Source organism: Jaculus jaculus, chromosome 6, assembly GCF_020740685.1.
Source record: "Jaculus jaculus isolate mJacJac1 chromosome 6, mJacJac1.mat.Y.cur, whole genome shotgun sequence".
Taxonomy (NCBI): domain Eukaryota; kingdom Metazoa; phylum Chordata; class Mammalia; order Rodentia; family Dipodidae; genus Jaculus; species Jaculus jaculus.
The window spans coordinates 27,793,493-27,813,851 of record NC_059107.1 but is presented as its reverse complement, the minus strand read 5'-3'; the positions used below and the strand labels follow the sequence as shown (position 1 = coordinate 27,813,851).

At 43.0% G+C, this 20,359-nt stretch overlaps 1 protein-coding gene across 6 annotated transcripts in view; it reads left to right on the top strand.

Moving 5' to 3' along the window:
- Fbxw11 (F-box and WD repeat domain containing 11) overlaps positions 1-20,359 on the top strand; it is a 139,687-nt gene that overhangs the window by 11,907 nt on the left and 107,421 nt on the right. For 2 of the 6 annotated variants that reach the window (XM_045152415.1, XM_045152416.1), the window contains exon 2: positions 1,215-1,375. The exons of the other annotated variants lie outside the window; for them this stretch is intronic. The gene's annotated coding sequence lies outside the window, so the exon portion shown is untranslated. The remainder of the gene's footprint in view (positions 1-1,214; positions 1,376-20,359) is intronic. 6 annotated transcript variants of the gene reach the window in all.

Sequence of the window (20,359 nt, the reverse complement as noted above, 5' to 3'; positions counted from 1 at the left end):
TTTGCAAGCAAGCAACTTTAACACCACTGAGCCATCTCTCCATCCCCCAAGCACTCACTTTTTGTTTAGTGTTTTACTTAAGTGCTTTCTTTTAAGTTGTGAGTACTAATATGTCCTTCTCATTATTATGGTGAGGTGGTGATGTTGGTCATAAATTGGTAATATACTCATTTCAGTTGTGCTCAGAATGTGAATAATCAGAACATCTTTAGTCATTGCATGTGGACTGTTAATACATCTTAGAATTAAAAGTTACTTGGTTTCAAGAGGATTACAGATTCTTTGTCACTAACAGTTTACGCTGATACACAGACTGCTTAAGCACTATTTAATGTACTCTGTTTGAACCATTGGAGTTGCCTGGATCTTTGGTAATGACATGCGTATCAAGTGGAATGATCTGAGAAGCTTGCTCTTACACCATGGCTGGATCTATTCAGGACTGAATTTTACCTTTGTTTTTTAGTTCTCCATTCCCATGTTCATTAACGTAAGACCTTTGAGAGTAAAGCCTACTTTCTTTTCTTCTGTCCCAATAATGGGTTTCTGGCCGTTGGACATGGGAGACAGCTGTGTTCTGTGAGAAGGGTATGGGTTTTACCACCTACTAGGTATTTGCCACCTTGTTAATTATTTGTCAGTGTTCCTATTGTCTTGTTAGTTTTACCTGCTTACTGGCCATTGTGCGGCAGTGCGGCGTAGGCCTTTATTGAACCAGAAGTTTGCTTATGTGTTGTGTGGTTAAGATGCTCTGTATTGCATGTGAGCTTCAGAGCTTTAGGTAACATGAGATGTCTTCTGTGTAGTAAACAGAAAGATTTCTTTGTTACACACTTAAGTAAATAGCTTTATTGAGAGATATTTGAACCTTCAGAAAAGTAAGGACATTTTTTGTAGCTACAAGAATGGTCAGGAACAATTCATGTGGATGGTAAGGGGGAATTTTTAAGCTGTTCTCTTCTGGAAATTGTATGATATGAGTAATATCAATATTTGGTATGTGTCATTAATTGTCACATAGAAGTTTGAATCCTTCTCTCAATGCAGAAGTGAGGAATCCTGCCATAGACCTTTTATACCAAGTAGTTGCCTTGGGGTTGTCACTTCTGTGCCTCAGAGCCACTGTTCGTTGACCCTTCCTTCCATTTCTTGGTGGCTGCCCTCTGCTGCTGGTGCCATGGTGGGTGTATGGATTGCTTTCTGTCTTCCAACAGTTACCGAAGTGCATGTTTGGGATTTTGTTGAAGAAAGCTGGATACAGTAAACGGAAAGGATCTTGGAAGATGCTTGACTGCTGTCTTTTCTCAGACTAGTCTGAAAGGGAATGTCCCCATTCATTCGGGATTGGTGATCTGAAGTGCAAAATGTTTTCCAGGTAAGCCATTGCCCTGTATTGTTTTGTTTTGTGGAACTCGCCTTGCTGAAAGAAGCTTTAAAAAAATTCTTTTCAAAGCCAGGTGAGGTGGCTTATGCCTGTAACCCCAACACTTGGGAGGCTGAGGCAGGAGGATTTCTATGAGCTTGACACAGCCTGGGCTGCAGAGCAAGACTTTTTTATTTTATTTTATTTTTTATTTTTTGAGGTAGAGTCTCACTCTAGCCCAGCTGACCTGGAATTCACTATGGAGTCTCAGGGTGGCCTCGAACTCCCAGTTATCCTCCTACCTCTGCCTCCTGAGTGCTGGGATTACAGGCATGTGCCACCACACCCAGCAAAACTTTGTTTTTAAAAAGAAAAACCAAAAAGAAATCCTCCCAAAGACAAGAAACCCCACCAACCAACCCCTCCCAAACCTTGTCATTTCCTTTTTACATTATTGGGGAGTTGAAGGACTGGGTATTTGTGCTTCCTGTCCTATTCGGTATGGCTCAGTGGAGGCTTGTCTCAGTGGAAGTGTGGTTATTAGCTTCAATGATGTTTATTCAGTCTTAAAGGAGAACCTAGTAAACAGGGGCGCTAGGGAGGCAGTTTATAAAAGGTAGAACACAAATGGCCTTTTGAGGTGCTACTTGACAGGATTTACAATGACTTCCTGGTTAACTTTTTTTTTTTTTTCAAGGTAGGGTTTCATTTTAGCTCAGACTGACCTGGAATTCACTATGTAGTATAGTCTCAGGATGGCCTTGAACTCATGGTGATCCTCCTACCTCTGCCTCCCAAGTGCTGGGATTTTTGGTATGCACCACCACGCCCGGCTCTTGGTCATCATTTTTTGTAGTCACTATGTAAGTAGTGGTCTCTTTCCTTGGGACTTGGGATGGTTTTGGAATGATTTGCTCCCTATGGAAGCGGCTTGTTGACCGCCTGTGCTGAGCCTAGGACTAGTGGTAGGCACGCCACTGGGTTCCTAGATAATTGCTTAGTGTTTCACCCGCATTTTATAGAAAGTGAAATTCATCTTATTAAGCAATCAGCAAGTTCAGCTTGTGTAGAGTCATCTAGCTAAGTGGCAGAGCCAAGATTCCAGTTTAATTCCCCCCGCCCCCCCCCCAGCTAGGGCCTCACTCTAGCCCAGGCTTACCTGGAATTCACTATGTAGTCTCAGGGTGGCCTCGAACTCTCGGTGATCCTCCCTACCTCTGCCTTCCAAGGGCTGGGATTAAAGGCGTGTGCCACAGCACCTGGCTTTCAAGTTTGAATATCTATGTCCCCATCTTACTGCATTACTGAAATTCATACTGTGCCCTTCTGGATTTGACTTGACTTTCTGTAGTGGGTTTTTACCCAAAGGACATGTCAGCTCATTGTTCCTTTTAGTATTTAGTAACTTCTGATGCTCTGCTTGCTTAGTAAAAATAGGCAGCTCTTTCATCAGTCAAGAGGATATAAAAATAATTCATTGCGCCTGGGTTGATGGCTCAGCACTTAAAGATACTTGTTTGCAAACAAAATACAATGTGGCACATGCATCTGGTATTTGCCGTGGCAAGAGATCCTGGTTCCCCCATTTTCTCTATCAAATAAATAAAATAAAGTATTTAAAAAATAATTTCAGGGCTGGAGAGATGGCTCAGAGGTTAAGGTGCTTGCCTGCAAAGCCTAAGGACCCAAGTTCAATTCCTCAGTACCCACGTAATGCCAGATGCATAAGGTGGCACAAGCATCTAAGTTTGTTTGAGGTGACTAGAGGCTCTGGTGCCCTCATTCTATGTCTATCTACGTGTCTCTTTCTCTATAGCTCTTTCAAATAAATAAATATTAACAAAATAATTAATTGGTATTGAGGTATGGCTTGGCGATTAAGGCATTTGCCTACAAAGCCAAAAGTACCCAGGTTTGATTTCCCTAGGACTCATGTTAGCCAGATGCACAAGGGGTGCACGCTTCTGGAGTTTGTTTGCAGTGGTTGGAGGCCCTGGTGCACCCATTCTGTCTGTTTGTCTCTGTTATTCTCTTTCTCTGTCTAATAAATAATAAATAAAAATATTTTTAAAAATAATTAATAGACTCTAAGGGAGGCAGTGCATTGCATGTCAACGTGTACTCTATGTAGGGAAATACCATTTGGTCTAGTACACTCCAACCTGTATCTTCTCCATTCCTCTTGGATTTATTGATTATTTATTTCTACATTTATATACTTTTAAGGTGTTTCTTTATTTGAGAGAGAGAATGAGGCATGACCCTAGGCACCTTGAGTATGAACTCTCATCATCTTACAGTAGCCGTTGTTACTGGTAAAACTGAGGTAATAAATATGTGGTTCCAGGCAGAATGGCTTCAGAGAGAGTGCCTTTACCTCTGTGTTCTAGCTTAGAATGTTATCTCCTTACAAATGCAATGGCAAAGATTTTGAGACTAAAACTGTATAGCTTTCTGACTTTAAGAAATCATTGCAGTTGGGTGCACCTGGAAGGCTGGCTATGAGTTCAGGGCTGGCCTGGGCTATGAGACGCTGTCTGCAAAGCAACCACAACAGCAAGCTTTAAGATCATTTGTAGGGTAAAGGAAACCATTGCTAAATACCTGTTTCTATTCTTCTCTGGAAAAAAGTCGAGCCTCAGTTTCCACCAGTCCTGTGGTGCCCTTTCCCAAGAGAACTTCTAGTAGTGAGGTTGAGGTTGCTTTCAGAGTAGCGCTGTCTGACAGTGCCCTCTGCCAAGACGGAAATGTCTGCAGTCTGTGCTCTTCATTATGGCGGCTGCCAGAAAAATGCGGCTATTCTTTTATGTGAAAATATATTTTTTTTCGAAGTAAGGTTTCACTCTAGTCAAGGCTGACCTGGAATTCATTGTGTAGTCTCAGGGTGGCCTTGAATTCATGGTGATCTTCCTGCTTCTGCCTCTCAAGACCTGGGTTTAAAGGCATTTGCTACCATGCCCAGCTATCATCTATTATTTTACATAATAGTGGGTTTTGTCATGACATTCCCCCTCTCCCCCTGAGGTAGGATCTTACTCTAGCCCAGGCTGACCTGGATGTCACTGTGTAGCTCCAGGCTAGCCTCCAACTCACAGTGATCCTCCTACCTCTGCCTTATGAGTGTTGGGATTAAAAGTATGCACCAACAGCTGGGCATGGTGGCATATGCCTTTAAGCACTCGGGAGGCAGAGGTAGGATCGCTGTGAGTTCGAGGCCACCCTGAGACTACATAATGAATTCCAGTTCAGCCTGGGCTAGAGTGAGACTCTGCCTCAGGGGAAAAAAAAAGTGTGCACCACCATGCCTGGCTTGTCATGACATTTTTATACATGAATATAACATATTTTGTTTATATTCAGTCCCCATAATATTTTCGAATGCAGGCTAAGAGGCTTTGCAAGCAAGCATCTTTAACCGCTCTCTCCAACGTCCCCCTATAACATTCTTCTACTCCCCTTCCACTCCTGCCCATCTCCTTTAGCTCTACTTAGCCAGTCCCCCTTCATTTGTCATTTCCTCCCTCCATTCGCCTCCTTTTTTCTCTGTTCCCTCTCCCTTTTGTATTTCAGTGAGTTTTAGGTTGTCCACAGGAGCATAGGTACCTTCCAGTGCCCATGCCACTGAAGAAGACATTTCTCCCTCCCCTCTGGGAGGGGTAGAGCTTCATGAGCCCTACTCTGTAACTCAGGCTGTCTTGAACCTGTGGTCTTTCTGCCTTATCTCTCGTAGTGCTGGAATTACAAGTGTATATCAGCCTATTGGCTTGTATGGCAATTTAGAAATGTGTCTCCATGACTAGCTCAATTTTAACTTAAAGTTAATTCCTTTTACATTTGCATTGGTCTAGGCACACGTGCAGTTTCAGAATTTACTGTCATCCTAGTTGTGGACCATGGTCGAGCATCCTGTGGTCGTTTCAAAGGATGCCCCCATAGACTTAGTGGTTTGTTTTTTTTTTTAAACTTATAGAGAGAGAATGAGAATGAACACACCCGGGCTTGTAGTCACTCAAACCAAGTCCAGATGCATGTGCCGCCATGTGTGTCTGGCTGATGTGGGTTTTGAGGAGTTGAACTTGGGTCATGAGGCTTTGCTTTAACTGCTAAGCCATCGCTCCAGCCCTCTGGTGTTTCTGATTGAGATTAAGCTTGCAATTTGAGTCTCCAGTGGGCAAGACCCTGTTGGGAAAGAGGTATCTTGCAGGGGCGGATCTTGTAGTCTAGCCCTACTAGGTGTGTAAAGAGCAGTTTGAGCTCTGGCTGTTCTTGTTGTCTCTGCTACGATCTATGGAAGTGAGCCAGAGTCTTGCACCATTGATGATGTTTCCCCAGGCCTCTGTAAGCCTGAAATAAACCCTGTTGCAGTCAGGTTCACATTGCTGGTAGAAATCACCCAACCAAGAGCAGCTTGTGGGAAAAGCAGGTTTATTTTGGCTTACAGGCTCCAGGGGAAGCTCCACAATGGCCGGAGAAAATGATGGCATGAGCAGAGGGTGGACATCACCTCCTGGCCCACATAAGGTAGACAACAGGAACAGGAGATGTGTCAAACACTGGCAAGGGGAAACTGGCTCTAACACCCATAAGCCCACCCCCCAAATATACCCCCGCCAGGAGGCGTTAATTCCCAATTCTGTATCAGCTGGGAACCTAGCATTTAGAACACCTACATTTATGGGTGGACACCTGAATCAAACCATCACAAACATTTTCCTCCCATAAGTGGCTTCTGGTCAGGTGTTTGCCTTAGCTTTGAATGGTAACTGTTAAGGTAAAATTGGTCACAGGAGTGGGGTCATTGATGAATATGACCATGTGGGCTTTGGTCTTTTGTAACTCGTGCATAGGAGGAATGTGGAAGGATTTGGTACTTTGGGTTGGAGAAGCCTTGCAGTGCTGTACGGAGAGCTTGATGGACTATTCTGGTGAGATTCTGTATCACAGGAAAAATTCAAGCCAGCTTGGTTATTAGCACGGAGGTTTTGGGTTACTAAAGCTGCAATTGCTAAATAGAGTACCACCATCAAGGGTGGCCTAACTGTTTTGCATTGAAAGAATGGAAATGATGTCCTGAGGGTTAGCCACAGAGTGATCAAGCTAATGGAAATACCATTTTTTTTTTTTTTTTTCTAGGTAGGGTCTCATTCTAGCCCAGGCTGACCTGGAATTCACTATGGAGTCTCAGGGTGTCTTCGAACTCACCGCAATCCTCCTACCTCTGCCTCCTGAGTGCTGGGATTAAAGGCGTGCGCCACCACTCCTGGCTTGGAATGCCAGTTTTAAAAAATATATTTTATATATTTGTTTGAGGTAGAGAGTGAGAGAAAGAATGGGAATGCCAGGACCTTCAGCCACTGCAAATGAATTCCAGATGTATGTGCCTCCTCGTGCATCTGGCTTTCGTGGGTCCTGAGGAATCGAACCAGGGTTCTTTGGCTTTGCAGGCAAGTGCCTTAAACACTAAGCCACCTTCTCCAACCTAGGAATGCCAACTCTTTTGATAGGATGTGATTTGAACAATTGTAAAGAAGTATGCTGCGCTTCAAAGTCAAAATTTATTCATCCATGCAGGAAGCAGTGTTAGAAGGATCACCGTGAGTTTGAGGTCACCCTGAGACTCCATAGCGAATTCCAGGTCAGCCTGGGCTAGAGTGAAACCCTACCTTGAAAAACCAAAAACAAACAAACAAACAAAGATTTATTCCCCCCTGGATTAACAAATTTTGTAGCCCTACCTGGTACTATGCAGTATAACAGATGTTGGAAAGGGTTATTGGATTTGTAACATGGTCTTGTTTTGGAAGTAGCCCCTGGGCAGTGTAAAATGGTTGAAATCCCTGTGTGGAGACCTAGTGAGGTCACTGCATGAAGATAAACCTATTCCACTTGCTGCTGAAATGCAACAATGAGAAACAGGGTTGAAAGTCCTGTGTGGAAACTCAGTAAGGCCATTGTCTGTAGCTATGAAGATGAACTGTGGTTTGTAGTGTAGAACTGAAGATGGTTTGTATGTACCAGAACTGTGGAATGGCTGCCAGCTGGAGGGTAGAATTGGAATCTAGAGACTTATCTTTGGTTATAGATGTTGGCCTTGAACTGCAGATGTTTGTCTATTGGTTAACTTTGCATTGGTCCAATCTCTCCTTGTTAGGTGGTATGGCAGTGGAAATGTTTACCCTTTGCCATTATGTGTTGGAAGTACGTTAACTTCTTTTGATTTTACAGGACTCAGAATTGAGGAAGTCTTGAATCTCAGATGAGATTTTACTTTTTTTTTTTTCCCTATGTAGGGGATCTCACTCTAGCTCAGGCTAGCCTGGAATTCACTATGTAGGTAGTCTCTGGGTAGCCTTGAACTCATGATGATTCTCCTACCTCCACCTCCCAAATGCTGGGATTAAAGGCATGTGCCACCACGCCCAGCATTTTTTTTTTGTTGTTGTTGTTTGTTTGCCTTTGAGACCAGGTCTCACTATGTTCCCTATGCTGGCATTCTTTCTACAACTTGAAATATTCCTGGCTCAACTTCACCAGTGCTGGGATTGTACCCCCTCATACCTGGCTCAGTCCATTTATGTTTATACCAGTTAGCATCTTCAGTTTTATTTATTTTATTTATTTTTTGGTGTTTTGAGGTAGGGTCTCACTCTAGCCCAGGCTGAACTTGAGTTCACTATGTAGTCTCAGAGTGGCCTCAAACTCATGGCGATCCTCTTACCTCTGCCTACCCAGTGCTGGGAACAACCACGCCCTAGTTACATCTTCAGTTTTGAATGTGTTTTCGACTTAAAGATCTGGAGGCCCTGACCCTTTTTTACTCATCATGTTCCATTATTATTACCATGATTCTTTTTGTGTTCATTTTCTGGCATGTCTGAGGCTTCTCTGCCGTAACACATATAGGAGCTTATTTCATACAGAGTGTTCTAGAACAGGAGCATGCTCCTATATATTTTCATTTTGTCAAATCATGTTACTCAGTGGAGTTTGTGTGTGTGTGTGTGTGTGTGTGTGTGTGTGTGTGTGTGTGTATTTAGCTTCTGTATCATTACTTTGGGGAATGTAATTTTCTTCTATGTCATTCCCCCCCTGCCCCCAGGGTAGGTTCTCACTCTAGTCCTGGAACTAACTCTGTAGCTGCAGGCTGGTCTTGAACTCATGGTGATCCTACTACTTCAGCCTCCTGAATGCTGGCATTAAAGATGTGTGCCACCACTTCCAGCCTAGTCATATTCTTTTTTTTTCTCATTTTTTATTAACATTTTCCATGATTATAAAAAGTATCCCATGGTAATACCCTCCCTCCCCCCCCACTTTCCCCTTTGAAATTCCATTCTCCATCATATTCCCTCCCCATTTCAATCAGTTTCTCTTTTATTTTGATGTTGTGATCTTTTCCTCCTGTTATGATGGTCTTGTGTAGGTAGTGTCAGGCACGGTGAGGTCATGGATATGCAGGCCATTTTGTGTCTGGAGGAGCACGTTGTAAGGAGTCCTACCCTTCCTTTGGCTCTTATATTCTTTCTGCCACCTCTTCTGCATTAGACCCTGAGCCTTGGAAGGTGTGATCGAGTTGTAGCAGTGCTGAGCACTCTGGTCACTTTTTTCCAGCACCATGATATCTTCTGAGTTGTTCCAAGGTCATGGCCACCTGAAAAGAGAAGATTCTCTACCCAAAGTGAGAGTAGCGTTAATATAAGGGTATAAATATTATGAGAAGTGCTTAGTGGGCAGTTTGATAAGCATAGTATATATACACTTATCCAGACATCAGCAGATTTTACACCCCTAGGACTCATGACTACCTCTGTTTTAAGTTTTCAGTATCAGGGATGTCCCCCTCCCCAATGTAGCGGGCCTCCAGTCCAATTGGAGGGCTGTTGGTTTCTACCATGACAGACATGCCACTGTTGCACCCGTTGGCTCATTTGGTCTGGCTGGCCAATTATAAGGCTTACAGTGTCCACTGTTGAGTATCTTCACTGGTGTTATCTCTTTCTCCCATTGAACTACATGTAGAATGGCTTCTTCTAGCTTTTTGTCAGCTGGTCTACATGGAGGAGGTTATCAGCTCAGTTCCAGCAGGATTTTTCAGTGGCCTTTAGTCATATTCTTTTTTTTTGTTGTTGTTGTTTTTCGAGGTAAGTTCTCACTCTAGTCCAGGCTGACCTGGAATTCACTATGGAGTCTCAAGGTGGCCTCGAACTCATGGTGATCCTCCTACCTCTGCCTCCCGAGTGCTGAGATTAAAGGCGTGCACCACCACGCCCGGCTCTTTAGTCATATTCTTAAGAGGTTTGTTTTTAATTGTAAAAGCAGAGTCTCTGTTTATGTATCCACACTGACCATGAACTCAAAATGCCTTAAAAGATTTAAAAACTGCACTGGCGTGCTTTAATCCCAGTATTTATTTCAGATCAACCTGGACTAGAGTGCAACCCTACCTTGAAAACAAAACAAAACAGAAAAAGATATTAGGGCTGTAGAGATCCCTTGCAAAGCCAAAGGACCCAGGTTCTATTCCAAGGTGGTACATACCCTGGAGTTCATTTGTAGTAGCTGGAAGTCCTGGTTTGTTCATTCTCTCTCTCTCTCTCTCTCAAATAAGAAATACTATAAAAATAAAGATTTTAAAGCAAGTTTTTGTATGTGCAATTTCAAGCTTTTTTAATCACTTTAGACTCTCCTTTTCCCAAGGTAGGGTCTCGCTGTAGTTTAGGCTGACTTGGAATTCAATATGTAGTCTCAGGGTGGCTTTGGACTCACTGTGATCCTCCTACCTCTGCCTCCCGAGTGCTGGGATTAAACGCATGTGCCACTACATTTGGCTGTCTTTGTTTTTTTTTTTTTAAAGGCGGTAACTAAAAATTTATGCTGTAAAACTTAATGCTGGACTGGAGAGATGCCCCAGTGGTTAAGGCACCTCCCTGCAAGTCCTGAGGACCTGAGTTCAATTCCACAGTATCCATGTAAGCCAGATGCAAAAGGTAGTGCATGTATATAGAGTTCTTTTTTAGAAATATTTTTTTTAAAATAATAATTTTTTTTCTTTAAAAAAATTTTAAAAACTTTATATTTTTATTTGAGAACGAGGCAAAGAGAGAATGGGTGTACCATGGCCTCTAGCCACTGTAAATGAACTCCAGGTGCATGCGCCCCCTAGTGCATCTGTTGTATGTGGATCCTGGGGAATTGAACTGAGGTTCAGACCAATAAATGCCTTAACCACTAAGCCATTTCTCCAGCCCTTTTTCTTTTTTTTGAGGTAGAGTCTCACTCTAACCCAGACTAACCTGGAATTCGAGGGTGGCCTCGAACCTTCAATGATTCTCCTGCCTCTGACTCCCAGTGCTGGGATTAAAGGCATTTGCCACCACACACGGCTGCCTTATTTTTATATTTATTTATTTGAGAGAGAGAATGAAAAAGAGGCGTGGGTATGCCATGGCCTCCAGCTGCTGCAAATGAACTCCAAATATATGTAGTACCTTGCACATTGGGCTTGTGTGGGTCTTGGGGGAATTGAACCGGGATCCTTTGGCTTTGCAGGCAAGTGCCTTAACCACCAAGCCATCTCTCCAGCCATCTGGAGTTCTTTTGCAGAGGCACCCATATTAGTTCTCTCCTTCTCTCTCTGCCTCCCCGGGAAATAAATTAAACAAAAGAAAATAACTGTGTGTGGTGAACACGCCTTTAATCCTAGCATTTTAGGGAGGCAGAGGTAGGATTGCTGTGAGGTATAGGCCAACCTGAGACTATATAGTGAATTCCAGGTCAGCCTGGGCTACAGCAAAACCCTACCTCGTGGAAAGAAAAGAAACGCTCATGCTCATTTGTTTTATTATCAAGCTGTAATTTGTGTAGCTACTCTGGACTGATGCATGGTAGGTCATCTCCAGTCTCTTGCCTTTGCATATCATATTATAAGGAATATCCTTATGCATATGCCATTTCTTCTTATTTATTTTTTGTTTATTTATTTATATTTGAGAGAAAGAGGCAGATGGAGAGTGAGAGAATGGGCATGCCAGGACCTCCAGCCACTGTAAAAGAATTCCAGACGTGTGCACCCTTGTGCAACTGGCTAACGTGGGTCCTGGAGAATTGAGCCTCTAACTGGGGTCTGTAGGCTTCACAGGCAAGCGCTTAACTGCTAAGCCATCTCTCCAGCCCTCTTCTTTTTTAAAATTCATTTGTTTGATTATTTGCCAGAAGAGAGAGAGAGGGAGGGAGAGAGAGAGAGAGAGAGAGGGAGAGAGAGAGAGGGAGAGAAATATGAATGGGTGTGCCAGGGCCTCTTCCCTCTACAAAAGGACCTCCAGATGCATGCTCCACATTGTGTATCTGGGTACCGGGGAATTGAACTCTGCCCGTTAGGCTTTGTAAGCAAGCTCCTTAACCATTGAGCTATCTCACCACCACCCTGTATGTCATTTCATCTGTGAAGGAGTACATACATCTTTTTCTTCTTTTTTTTTTGGGCAAATGTGCCTAAGAGTGTTTGTGTCCTATGCATATATATGTGCCCTTGTAATACCCCATGTGCTTGCGTGGGTTGCATAGTGCTGTCCTGCAGTGGCAAAAGCAAGAAAGCACATTAACCACTGAGCAATCTCTCCAGCCTCCTCCTTTCTATTCACACACTATTGTTTCTATTTTCTTCCTCCCACATATATAACCACATAACCATCTATGTTTGATCCATACATATGTCCACAATGCAGTTTTCTTATTTTTCCCAAGAATATCTTTTTTGTTGTTGCTTTGGTTTGAATTTTCGAGGCAGGGTCTCACTCTTAATTTAGGCTGGTCTGGAATTCTCAGCAATCTCCCTGCATCAGTTTCCTGAGTGTTGGGATCACAGGTGGGTGCCATTGCACTTGGCAGAAGTGTCTGTTTTCTGTAAGGAGGGAGGGATAAGGGATTCCATGGATAGCTGGAGTATAGCCTGATTGGAACAACTGAGGTAGGTAAATTTGGAAAGGCACAATTTAACCAAATCTTGGACTTTATCTTTTAGGTCATCAATTATAGACAGCCTATGACAGATAGGAGTTCCAGACAATTTTACTTGCATTCCTTTGTCACTTGTTCTCAGCATATGGGTATGCTTACCAGGATATATGCATTTAGCCAGACACCAGCAGGTGTTATACCCCTAGGGCTCATGACCTCCCCCATCATAGGTTTGTGTTATCAGGCATGTATTCCCTCCTGTGGAGCAGACCTCCAGTCCAATTAGACAGTGGTTGGTTTCCCCTATAACAGACATGCCACTATCTAACAATCTATGGCTTCTGGATGTGCCATTGTCCAAAAAAGTAGGTTTGCATATGACTTATACCTACCCTCTTAGATTTTGATTAACCCTCCCCTCACCCTTCCTTTACTCAATCTCTTCCCCTGACCTCACTTAAGACTTTCCACCCCAAGAAATCTGTTCTTCTGTTCTATTTACATATGTACATATGTAATTTGTTTTGGTTTTTCAAGGTAGGGTCTCACTCTAGCCCAGGCTGACCTGGAATTTACTAGGTAATCTCATGGCAATCCTCCTACCTCTGCCTCCCAAGTGCTGGGGTTAAAGGCATGCACTACCATGCCCGGCCTTTTTTTTGTTTTTTTGTGTGTTTTGGAGGTAGGGCTTTACTGTAACCCAGGCTTACCTGGAATTCATTATGTAGGCACAGACTGCCTTCTGACTCAGTGATCCTCCTACCTTTGCCTCCAGAGTGGTGGAATTAAAGGTGTGGGCCACCATGCCCAGCCAAAAGTCACTTCTTTTTTCTTTTTTATTGACAAGTTCCATAATTGTAAACAATATCCCATGGTAAATCTCTACCTCCCCCCACTTTCCCCTTTGAAACTCCACTCTCCATCATATCCCCTACCTCTCTCAATGAGTCTTTTATTTTGATGTCATGATCTTTTCCTCTTATTATGATGGCCTTGTGTAGATAATGTCAGTCACCGTGAGGTCATGGATATCCAGGTCATTTTGTGTCTTGGGGGAGCATGTTGTAAGGAGTTCTACCCTTCCTTTGGCTCTCTTACATTCTTTCTGCCACCTCTTCTACAATGGATATTGAGCCATGGCAGTGTGATTGAGATATTTCAATGCTGAGCACTCCTCTGTCACTTTTTCTCAGCACCATGGTGCCTTCTGAGTGATTCCAATGTTACTGCCATCTGAAAAGAGAAGATTTTCTAACCAAAAATGAGAGTAGCAATAGTGTGTGGGTATGAACATTAAGAGAAGTGCTTACCTGGCAGTTTGGTGAGCATAGTATATACATTTAGCCAGAGAGCAGCAGAAGTTACTCCTCTAGGGCTCATGACTATCCCTGTTGTAGGTTTTCAGTATCAGGGATGTATTCCCTCCCATGGAGTGGGCCTCCAGTCAAATTAGAGGAAGGTTGGTTTCCCCCATAAAAGACGTGCCACTATTGCACTTGTTGGTTCATTTGGTTTGAATGGCCAAATACAAGGCTTTCAGTGTCCACTGCTGAGTATCTTCACTGGTGATTTTTCTCTCTCCCATTGACCTGCATGCAGTGTGGTTCTACCTTTCTGTCAGTTGGTCTACATGGAGTTTTCAGCTCAGCTCAGCTCCAGCAGGATTTCTCAGCCCAAGTATGTGGATTCTTCAGCAAAAGTGTCTTAGCATCTATTCCTGGTGGGAAACCAAGGGTCTTGACAATAGCCTGTAATGTTTTGGGGGCAACAGAGACCTCCCTAGCCAACAACTCACTGGAAGGTATCCCATCTCTGGCACTGAAAATTTTCTTTTTCTTTTTTCCAAGTTGAGGAGCCCATATTTTATCCCATATTTACTGTTTTTCAAATCAAATTGCACAGATATTAGTAGGTAGAAACACATTGTGTGTCTTTTAGATAGTTTGTACAATTCAGCACATCTCCTGAGTGTACCAATTTTACTAGAAAAATAGGGAGACACATTTTAAATAATTAATTATGTATGTTTAACACTAAAAGACTATCACTACCTCTACCATCTTTCAGTAAAACTATGAGAATAAAACATGTACATGTTGGGGTTAACCATATTATTTCACTTTTTTTCTTCCAAATTTTTATTAACAACTTCCCTGATTATAAAAAAAATACCATGGTAATACCCTCCCTCCCCCCACTTTCCCCTTTGAAACCCCATTCTCCATCATATCCCTCCCCATCTCAGTCAGTCTCTCTTTTAATTTTGATGTCATGATCTTTTCCTCCTCTTATGATGGTCTTATTCAGGTAGTGTTAGGCACTGTGAGGCCATGGATATCCAGGCCATTTTGTGTCTGGAGGGAGCATGTTGTATGGAGTCCTGCCCTTCCTTTGGCTCTTACATTCTTTCCATCACCTTTTCTGCATTAGACCCTGATCTTTGGAAGGTGTGATAGAGATATTGCAGTACTGAGTACTGCAATCATTTCTTTCCATCACCATATACCTTCTGAGTCGTCCCAAGGTCACTGCCATCTGAAAAGAGAACATTCTCTACCAAAAGTGAGAGTAGCATTAATATAAGGGTATGAACATTAACAGAAGTGCTTACTGGGCAGTTTGATAAGCATATTATATACATTTAAATAGCCAGACAACAGCAGACGTTATACCCTTAGGGCTCACGGCTATCTCTGTTTTAAGTTTTCAGTATCGGATTTATTTCCTCCCATGGACCAGGACCTCCAGTCCAATTAGAGGGCAGTTGTTTCCCCCCATAACAGACGTGCCACTTTTGCACCCGTTGGCTCATTTGGCCTGAGTGGCCAAATACGAGGCTTGCTGTGTCCACTGTTGAGTATCTTCACTGGTGATTTCTCTTTCTCCCATTGAACTGCATGCAGAATGGCTTCTCCCAGCTTTCTGTCAGCTGAAAATTTTCTAGAAACAATCTATGGCTCCTGTGTGTTCCATTGTCCAAAAAAGTAGGTTTCCATATGACTTATTTTTATTCTCTTAGATTTTGATTAGCCCTCCCTTTCCTTTACTCAATCTCTTTCCCTGACCTCACTTAGGTCTTTTCACCCTTATTTATCTGTTCACATATATACAGTATATATACTCCCATATATACAGTACCATCCTACTAAGTCCCCCTCTCCCTCCCTTACTATTCCCTTTATATTTCCTTTCTAGCTTACTGGCCTCTGCTACTGAATTATCTTCCTACTCACACAGAAGTCTTAATAGCTAGGATCCACATATGAGAGAGAACATGTGATGTTTGGCTTTCTGGGCCTGGGTTACCTCATTTAGTATAATCCTCTCCAGATCCATCCATTTTCCTGCAAATTTCATAACTTCATATTTTCTTTACTGCTGAGTTGAACTCCATTGTGTAGATAGGGTTCTTCTTCTGTGTCTTTTTTTTTTTTCTGAGCTAAGGTTTCATTTTATCTTGCCCATGCTGACCTGGAGTCAGGGGGCCTTGAACTCAGGCCTCCTAACTCTGCCTCCCAGTGCTGGGATTAAAGACACGATGTGCACCACCACGCCCACCAATAGTCATTTATTTATTTGTTTATTTTTATTTTTTTGGTTTTTCGAGGTAGGGGTTTCACTCTAGCTCTGGCTGACCTGGAATTCACTTTCTAGGCTCAGGGTGGCTTTGAACTCAAGGTGATCCTCCTACCTCTTCTTCCGGAGTGCCGGGATTAAAGGCGTGTGCCACCATGCTCAGCCATTAGTCATTTATTGATCTTAACTGATTTCACCTTGCAAATTAAAAAGTGACACCAGAAACTCCTTTTAAAAGTCAAAAATTGGGCTGGAGAAATGGCTTAGTGGGTAAGGAGCTCGCCTGCAAAGCCAGAGGACCCAGGTTTGATTCCTTGATTCCTCAGGGCCCATATAAGCCAGATGCACAAGGAGGCACATGCACCTGGAGTTTGTTTGCAGTGGCTGGAGACCCTGGTGTGCCCATTCTCTCCCTCCCTATCTCTCTTTGTCTCTGTCTCCCTATTTCTCTCTCTCTCTCAAATAAATAAATAAATAAATAAAAAAGATAAAAGTGGCTGGGGAGAAGGCTCTGTAGTAAGAGCCTTGCCACTTGAGCATGAAGGTCTCTCGGGCTGGAGACTGCCAGGTTGGACTCTCCAGAACCCATGCAAAAAGCTGAGATGCTGAGCATGGCTGTAGCTGCCTGTGGGGGTGGAGATGGAGAATCTTAGGTGCTTGCTCACCAGTGGCAACTCCAGCTAGCACACCTGAACTTCCGGCATGTGGATCTGTGCACATGTTCATATACCACAGCCCTCCTTGTCCTCCCAAGCAGACCTTGAGCCTGTCATTGATGTGGGTATTGTCCAGTTTGCTTTCTCTGATTCTTCAGCTGTGCTGTTGAAGTAGCTGTGAGTCCTTCTCTCCCTTCTTCCCCACCCTCTTCCCAGTGTGTAGTAATGAGTTTCTGTATTATCTTTCTTCATTACACACCATCCTTACTCTTGGCATTCATGTTAATGTGGTACATCCCCCCCCCCCCAGGTGGGGTCTCGCTGTAGCCCAGGCTGACCTGGGATTCACTCTGCAGTCTCAGGATGGAGATCCTCCTACCTCGCCTCCCAAGTGCTGGGATAAAGGCATGTGCCACCATGCCTGGTCTAATGTGGTACATTTCTTTTAATTAATGAACCAATGCATTGTTAACTGAAGTCGGTTTACTCAGATTTTCTTAACTTTTAGCTAATGTCTCTTTTTCTGATCCAAGATCTCATGTGTCTTTAGGCTTATTCTTGTCTGTGGTTATTTTGCAGATTTTCATCATATTTGACAGCTCTGCCAGGTTTGTGGAGTACTGGTTAGGTTTATATTGTCCTTTACTGGACTTGGTCTGTTATTTTTCTAATAAATGATTATTACAATTTATTTGAATTCAGGATCCAGATGTAGGTCACACATTGTATGTAACTAGTAGTTTCATAAGCCTCCTTGAATCTTTGAAAATTCCTTCTTCTATCTTTTTCTTTTCTTGCCATTTATTTCTTGAAGGAACCCAGCTGGTTATTTGTTCTGTATGGCTCGTCAAGTTGGGGTTTTGTTGATAAATGTTTTTGTTAGGTGTGCTTATTGTATTTCTTATAGAGTGGAAGCTACCTATGAGTTAGATACAGTGTGTTTCTGTCTTGGTTAAAAAACAAAACAGACTGGGTATAGTAGCAGATGCCTTTCTTTGATCCCAGCCCTGACATAATTGTGTTGCTGATGTATAGAAATCCTGTGGTTTTTATTTTCAACATTTTCCCTTCTCTCAGTTCAGAAATGTGACGACTCATCTGTTAGTAATGCTTAAGGTTTAGTACATTCCAATAATTGATTTGTGTGGGGCTGGAGAGATGGCTCAGTGGTACTTGCTTGCAAAGCATGTCAGCCTGGGTTCCCCAGTGCTTAAGTAAAGCCAGCTGCACAAAGTGGTGCATGCATCTGGAGTTTGTGGTGGCAGAGGCCCTAGCACACACATATTCACTCTCTTTCTCTTATAGATAATATTTAAAAAAAAAAAAAGATTTAAGCAGGGCGTGGTGGCACAGGCCTTTAATCCCAACACTGGGGAAGCAGAGGTAGGAGGATCTATCACTGTGAGTTTAAGGCCACTCTGAGACTACATTGTGAATTCCAGGTCAGCCTGGGCTAGTGGGGGGGGGGAGAAGATTTGTGTGGATTTAGTGACACAGAATACTGAAGGTAAAACCAAAATGAATAGGATAAATAAAGATAAGTAACCAGGTCATGGTGGTGTGTATACCTTTAATCCTAGCTGAGGTAGGAAGGTCAGAGTTCCAGGTCAGTCTGGGCTCCAGTAAGACCCTACCTCAAAAAAAAAAAAAAAAAAAAAAAACAAACAAACCCAGAAATCAGAATGATAAGATGAAGTCATGGGTGACCTTACTACCAGACCAAGGTTAGCTTTGGAAAGAAGGGCACAGGAACCATGTTGTCTCTGCTGTAGCCTGCAGGACTGTGATCTTGGATGAGAAAGTGCCTGAGTTCATAGGCTGCTTTGGCATTTGTGCCTGATAGCTAGCTCAGTGCTTAGTGGGAATAGAGCAAGTGCCTGTAAAGATGTAGGTCGGGTTTCTCAATTTTGGATTTTTCAGGTTTTTGGATAATCGAGACTCCCCTCCCTCTTTTTTGTTTTTTGGTTGTTAGAGGTAGGGTCTCACTCTAGCCTAGGCTGTCCTGGAATTCACTATGTATTCTCAGGGTGGCTTCCCAAGTGCTGGGATTAAAGCCATGGGCCATAATACCCAGCTACGAGTTCAAGGCCACCCTAAGACTCCATAGTGAATTCGAAATCAGCCTGAGCTAGAGTGACACTCTACTTTGAAAAACTAAAAAAAAAAATCTCTAGGGCTGGAGAGATGGCTTAGCAATTAAGGCACTTGCTTGCAAAGCCAAAGGACTCAGGTTTGAGTCCCCAGGATCCATGTAAGCCAGATGCACAAGGGAGTACATGCACCTGAAGTTAATTTGCAGTGTCTGGAGGTCCTGGCACACCCATTCTCTCTGTCCCCCTACCTATTTCAGTATCTCTTTCTCAAATAAATAAATCAAAATAAAATATTAAATTTTTTTCCTAGTATCTGTTGTTCTAGCATGGAGGAAATATTTTGGAACATTTGGTTTTGAACACATTGATACATTAGAATGATTTTACAGGAGAATAAATGACAATTGGACAATATCTCAGCTGTTGATTACCATGTTTTATACAACCTTAGGCTTTTCCCTATTTTTGCAAGTGTGTGATGTGTGTGTACGTTATGGTGCATGCACATGCATGTGCTGATGAGGTACCCTGTGGACTTGTGTGTCAACTGGAGGAAGACATTTCCTTATTCATCCACCTGTTCTTATTGCCTTGTCATGGAGTCTCCTGTTGGTTCCAGAGCATGCTGTTCACAAGCTCCTGCAGTTGTCTGGTCTCACTTCCATGCAGGACTGGGGTTACATATGTGCATGGCCATGCCCAGCTGCATATGTGGCTTCTGGAGATTCAGACCAGTACAAGAAGCACATTTGACTGTTGAGCCATCTCTCCAGCCCTGTGTTTTGGGAGGTGGGTGGGAAGGGGCCTTGTGTAGCCCAGGATGGTCTGGATAGCCAAGACTGACCTTGAGCTTAAACTTCTGATCCTACTGTCTCCCTGCATCCGTCTTGCAGGTGCTGCCCTTACAGCTGTTGCAGGGCCCAGCGGACTATTTTGTCTGGGCAAATACCAGAGGTTTGTTATGGCTTTCTAGTTGAACGTCATCGAAAACCCAACTCAAAACTAGCTTAAGTCAAAACGGAGACGCATGTGCTGAACAGGGTTAGGACTGCTCAAAGCTGTGATGGCTTCAGCAGCCCCAACTCTCGGCTGTGTTGACCACTTTAAAATGGAGAAGAGTTTTCTCTTTTGGCTCCCATCAAAGTCCTTTCACAGTTGAGGAATGTGTAACTCACTGTGTTAAGGTGATGTGATCAGCCAGGGTGCCACCATGTGCCCCCACCAGCCCTGAATGCTTACCTCCATTCTCTTTGCCAGCTTCCTCGTCAGGTTTGCTCTGCTTTTTCCTGGACTTCACTTGCTCATTTACAAGTATTTATAGAACTTTTGTTATATGCTAATAAATTTTATTTTTTACTATAAAACACCAATTTATGATAAGTATGATTTTTAGACGAAAATTAGTTGCTTTTAGTATTCTCTTGTTATTTATAAACCACTTTTTTTCTTTTAAATTTGAATATTTTCTTTTTTTTTAATTTTAATTTTTTGGTTTTTCAAGGTAGGATTTCACTCTGGCCCAGGCTGACCTGGAATTCATTATGTAATATCAGGGTGGCTTTGAACTCACAGTGATCCTCCTACCTCTGCCTCCCGAGTGCTGGGATTAGCCTGGCTAGTTCCCCTTCTTAACCTCTGTCTTCCCCACTCCCAATGATAAACAACAGATTAAAAGATGTATGCCTTAGAGCCGAAAACATCTTCATGAGATGTGT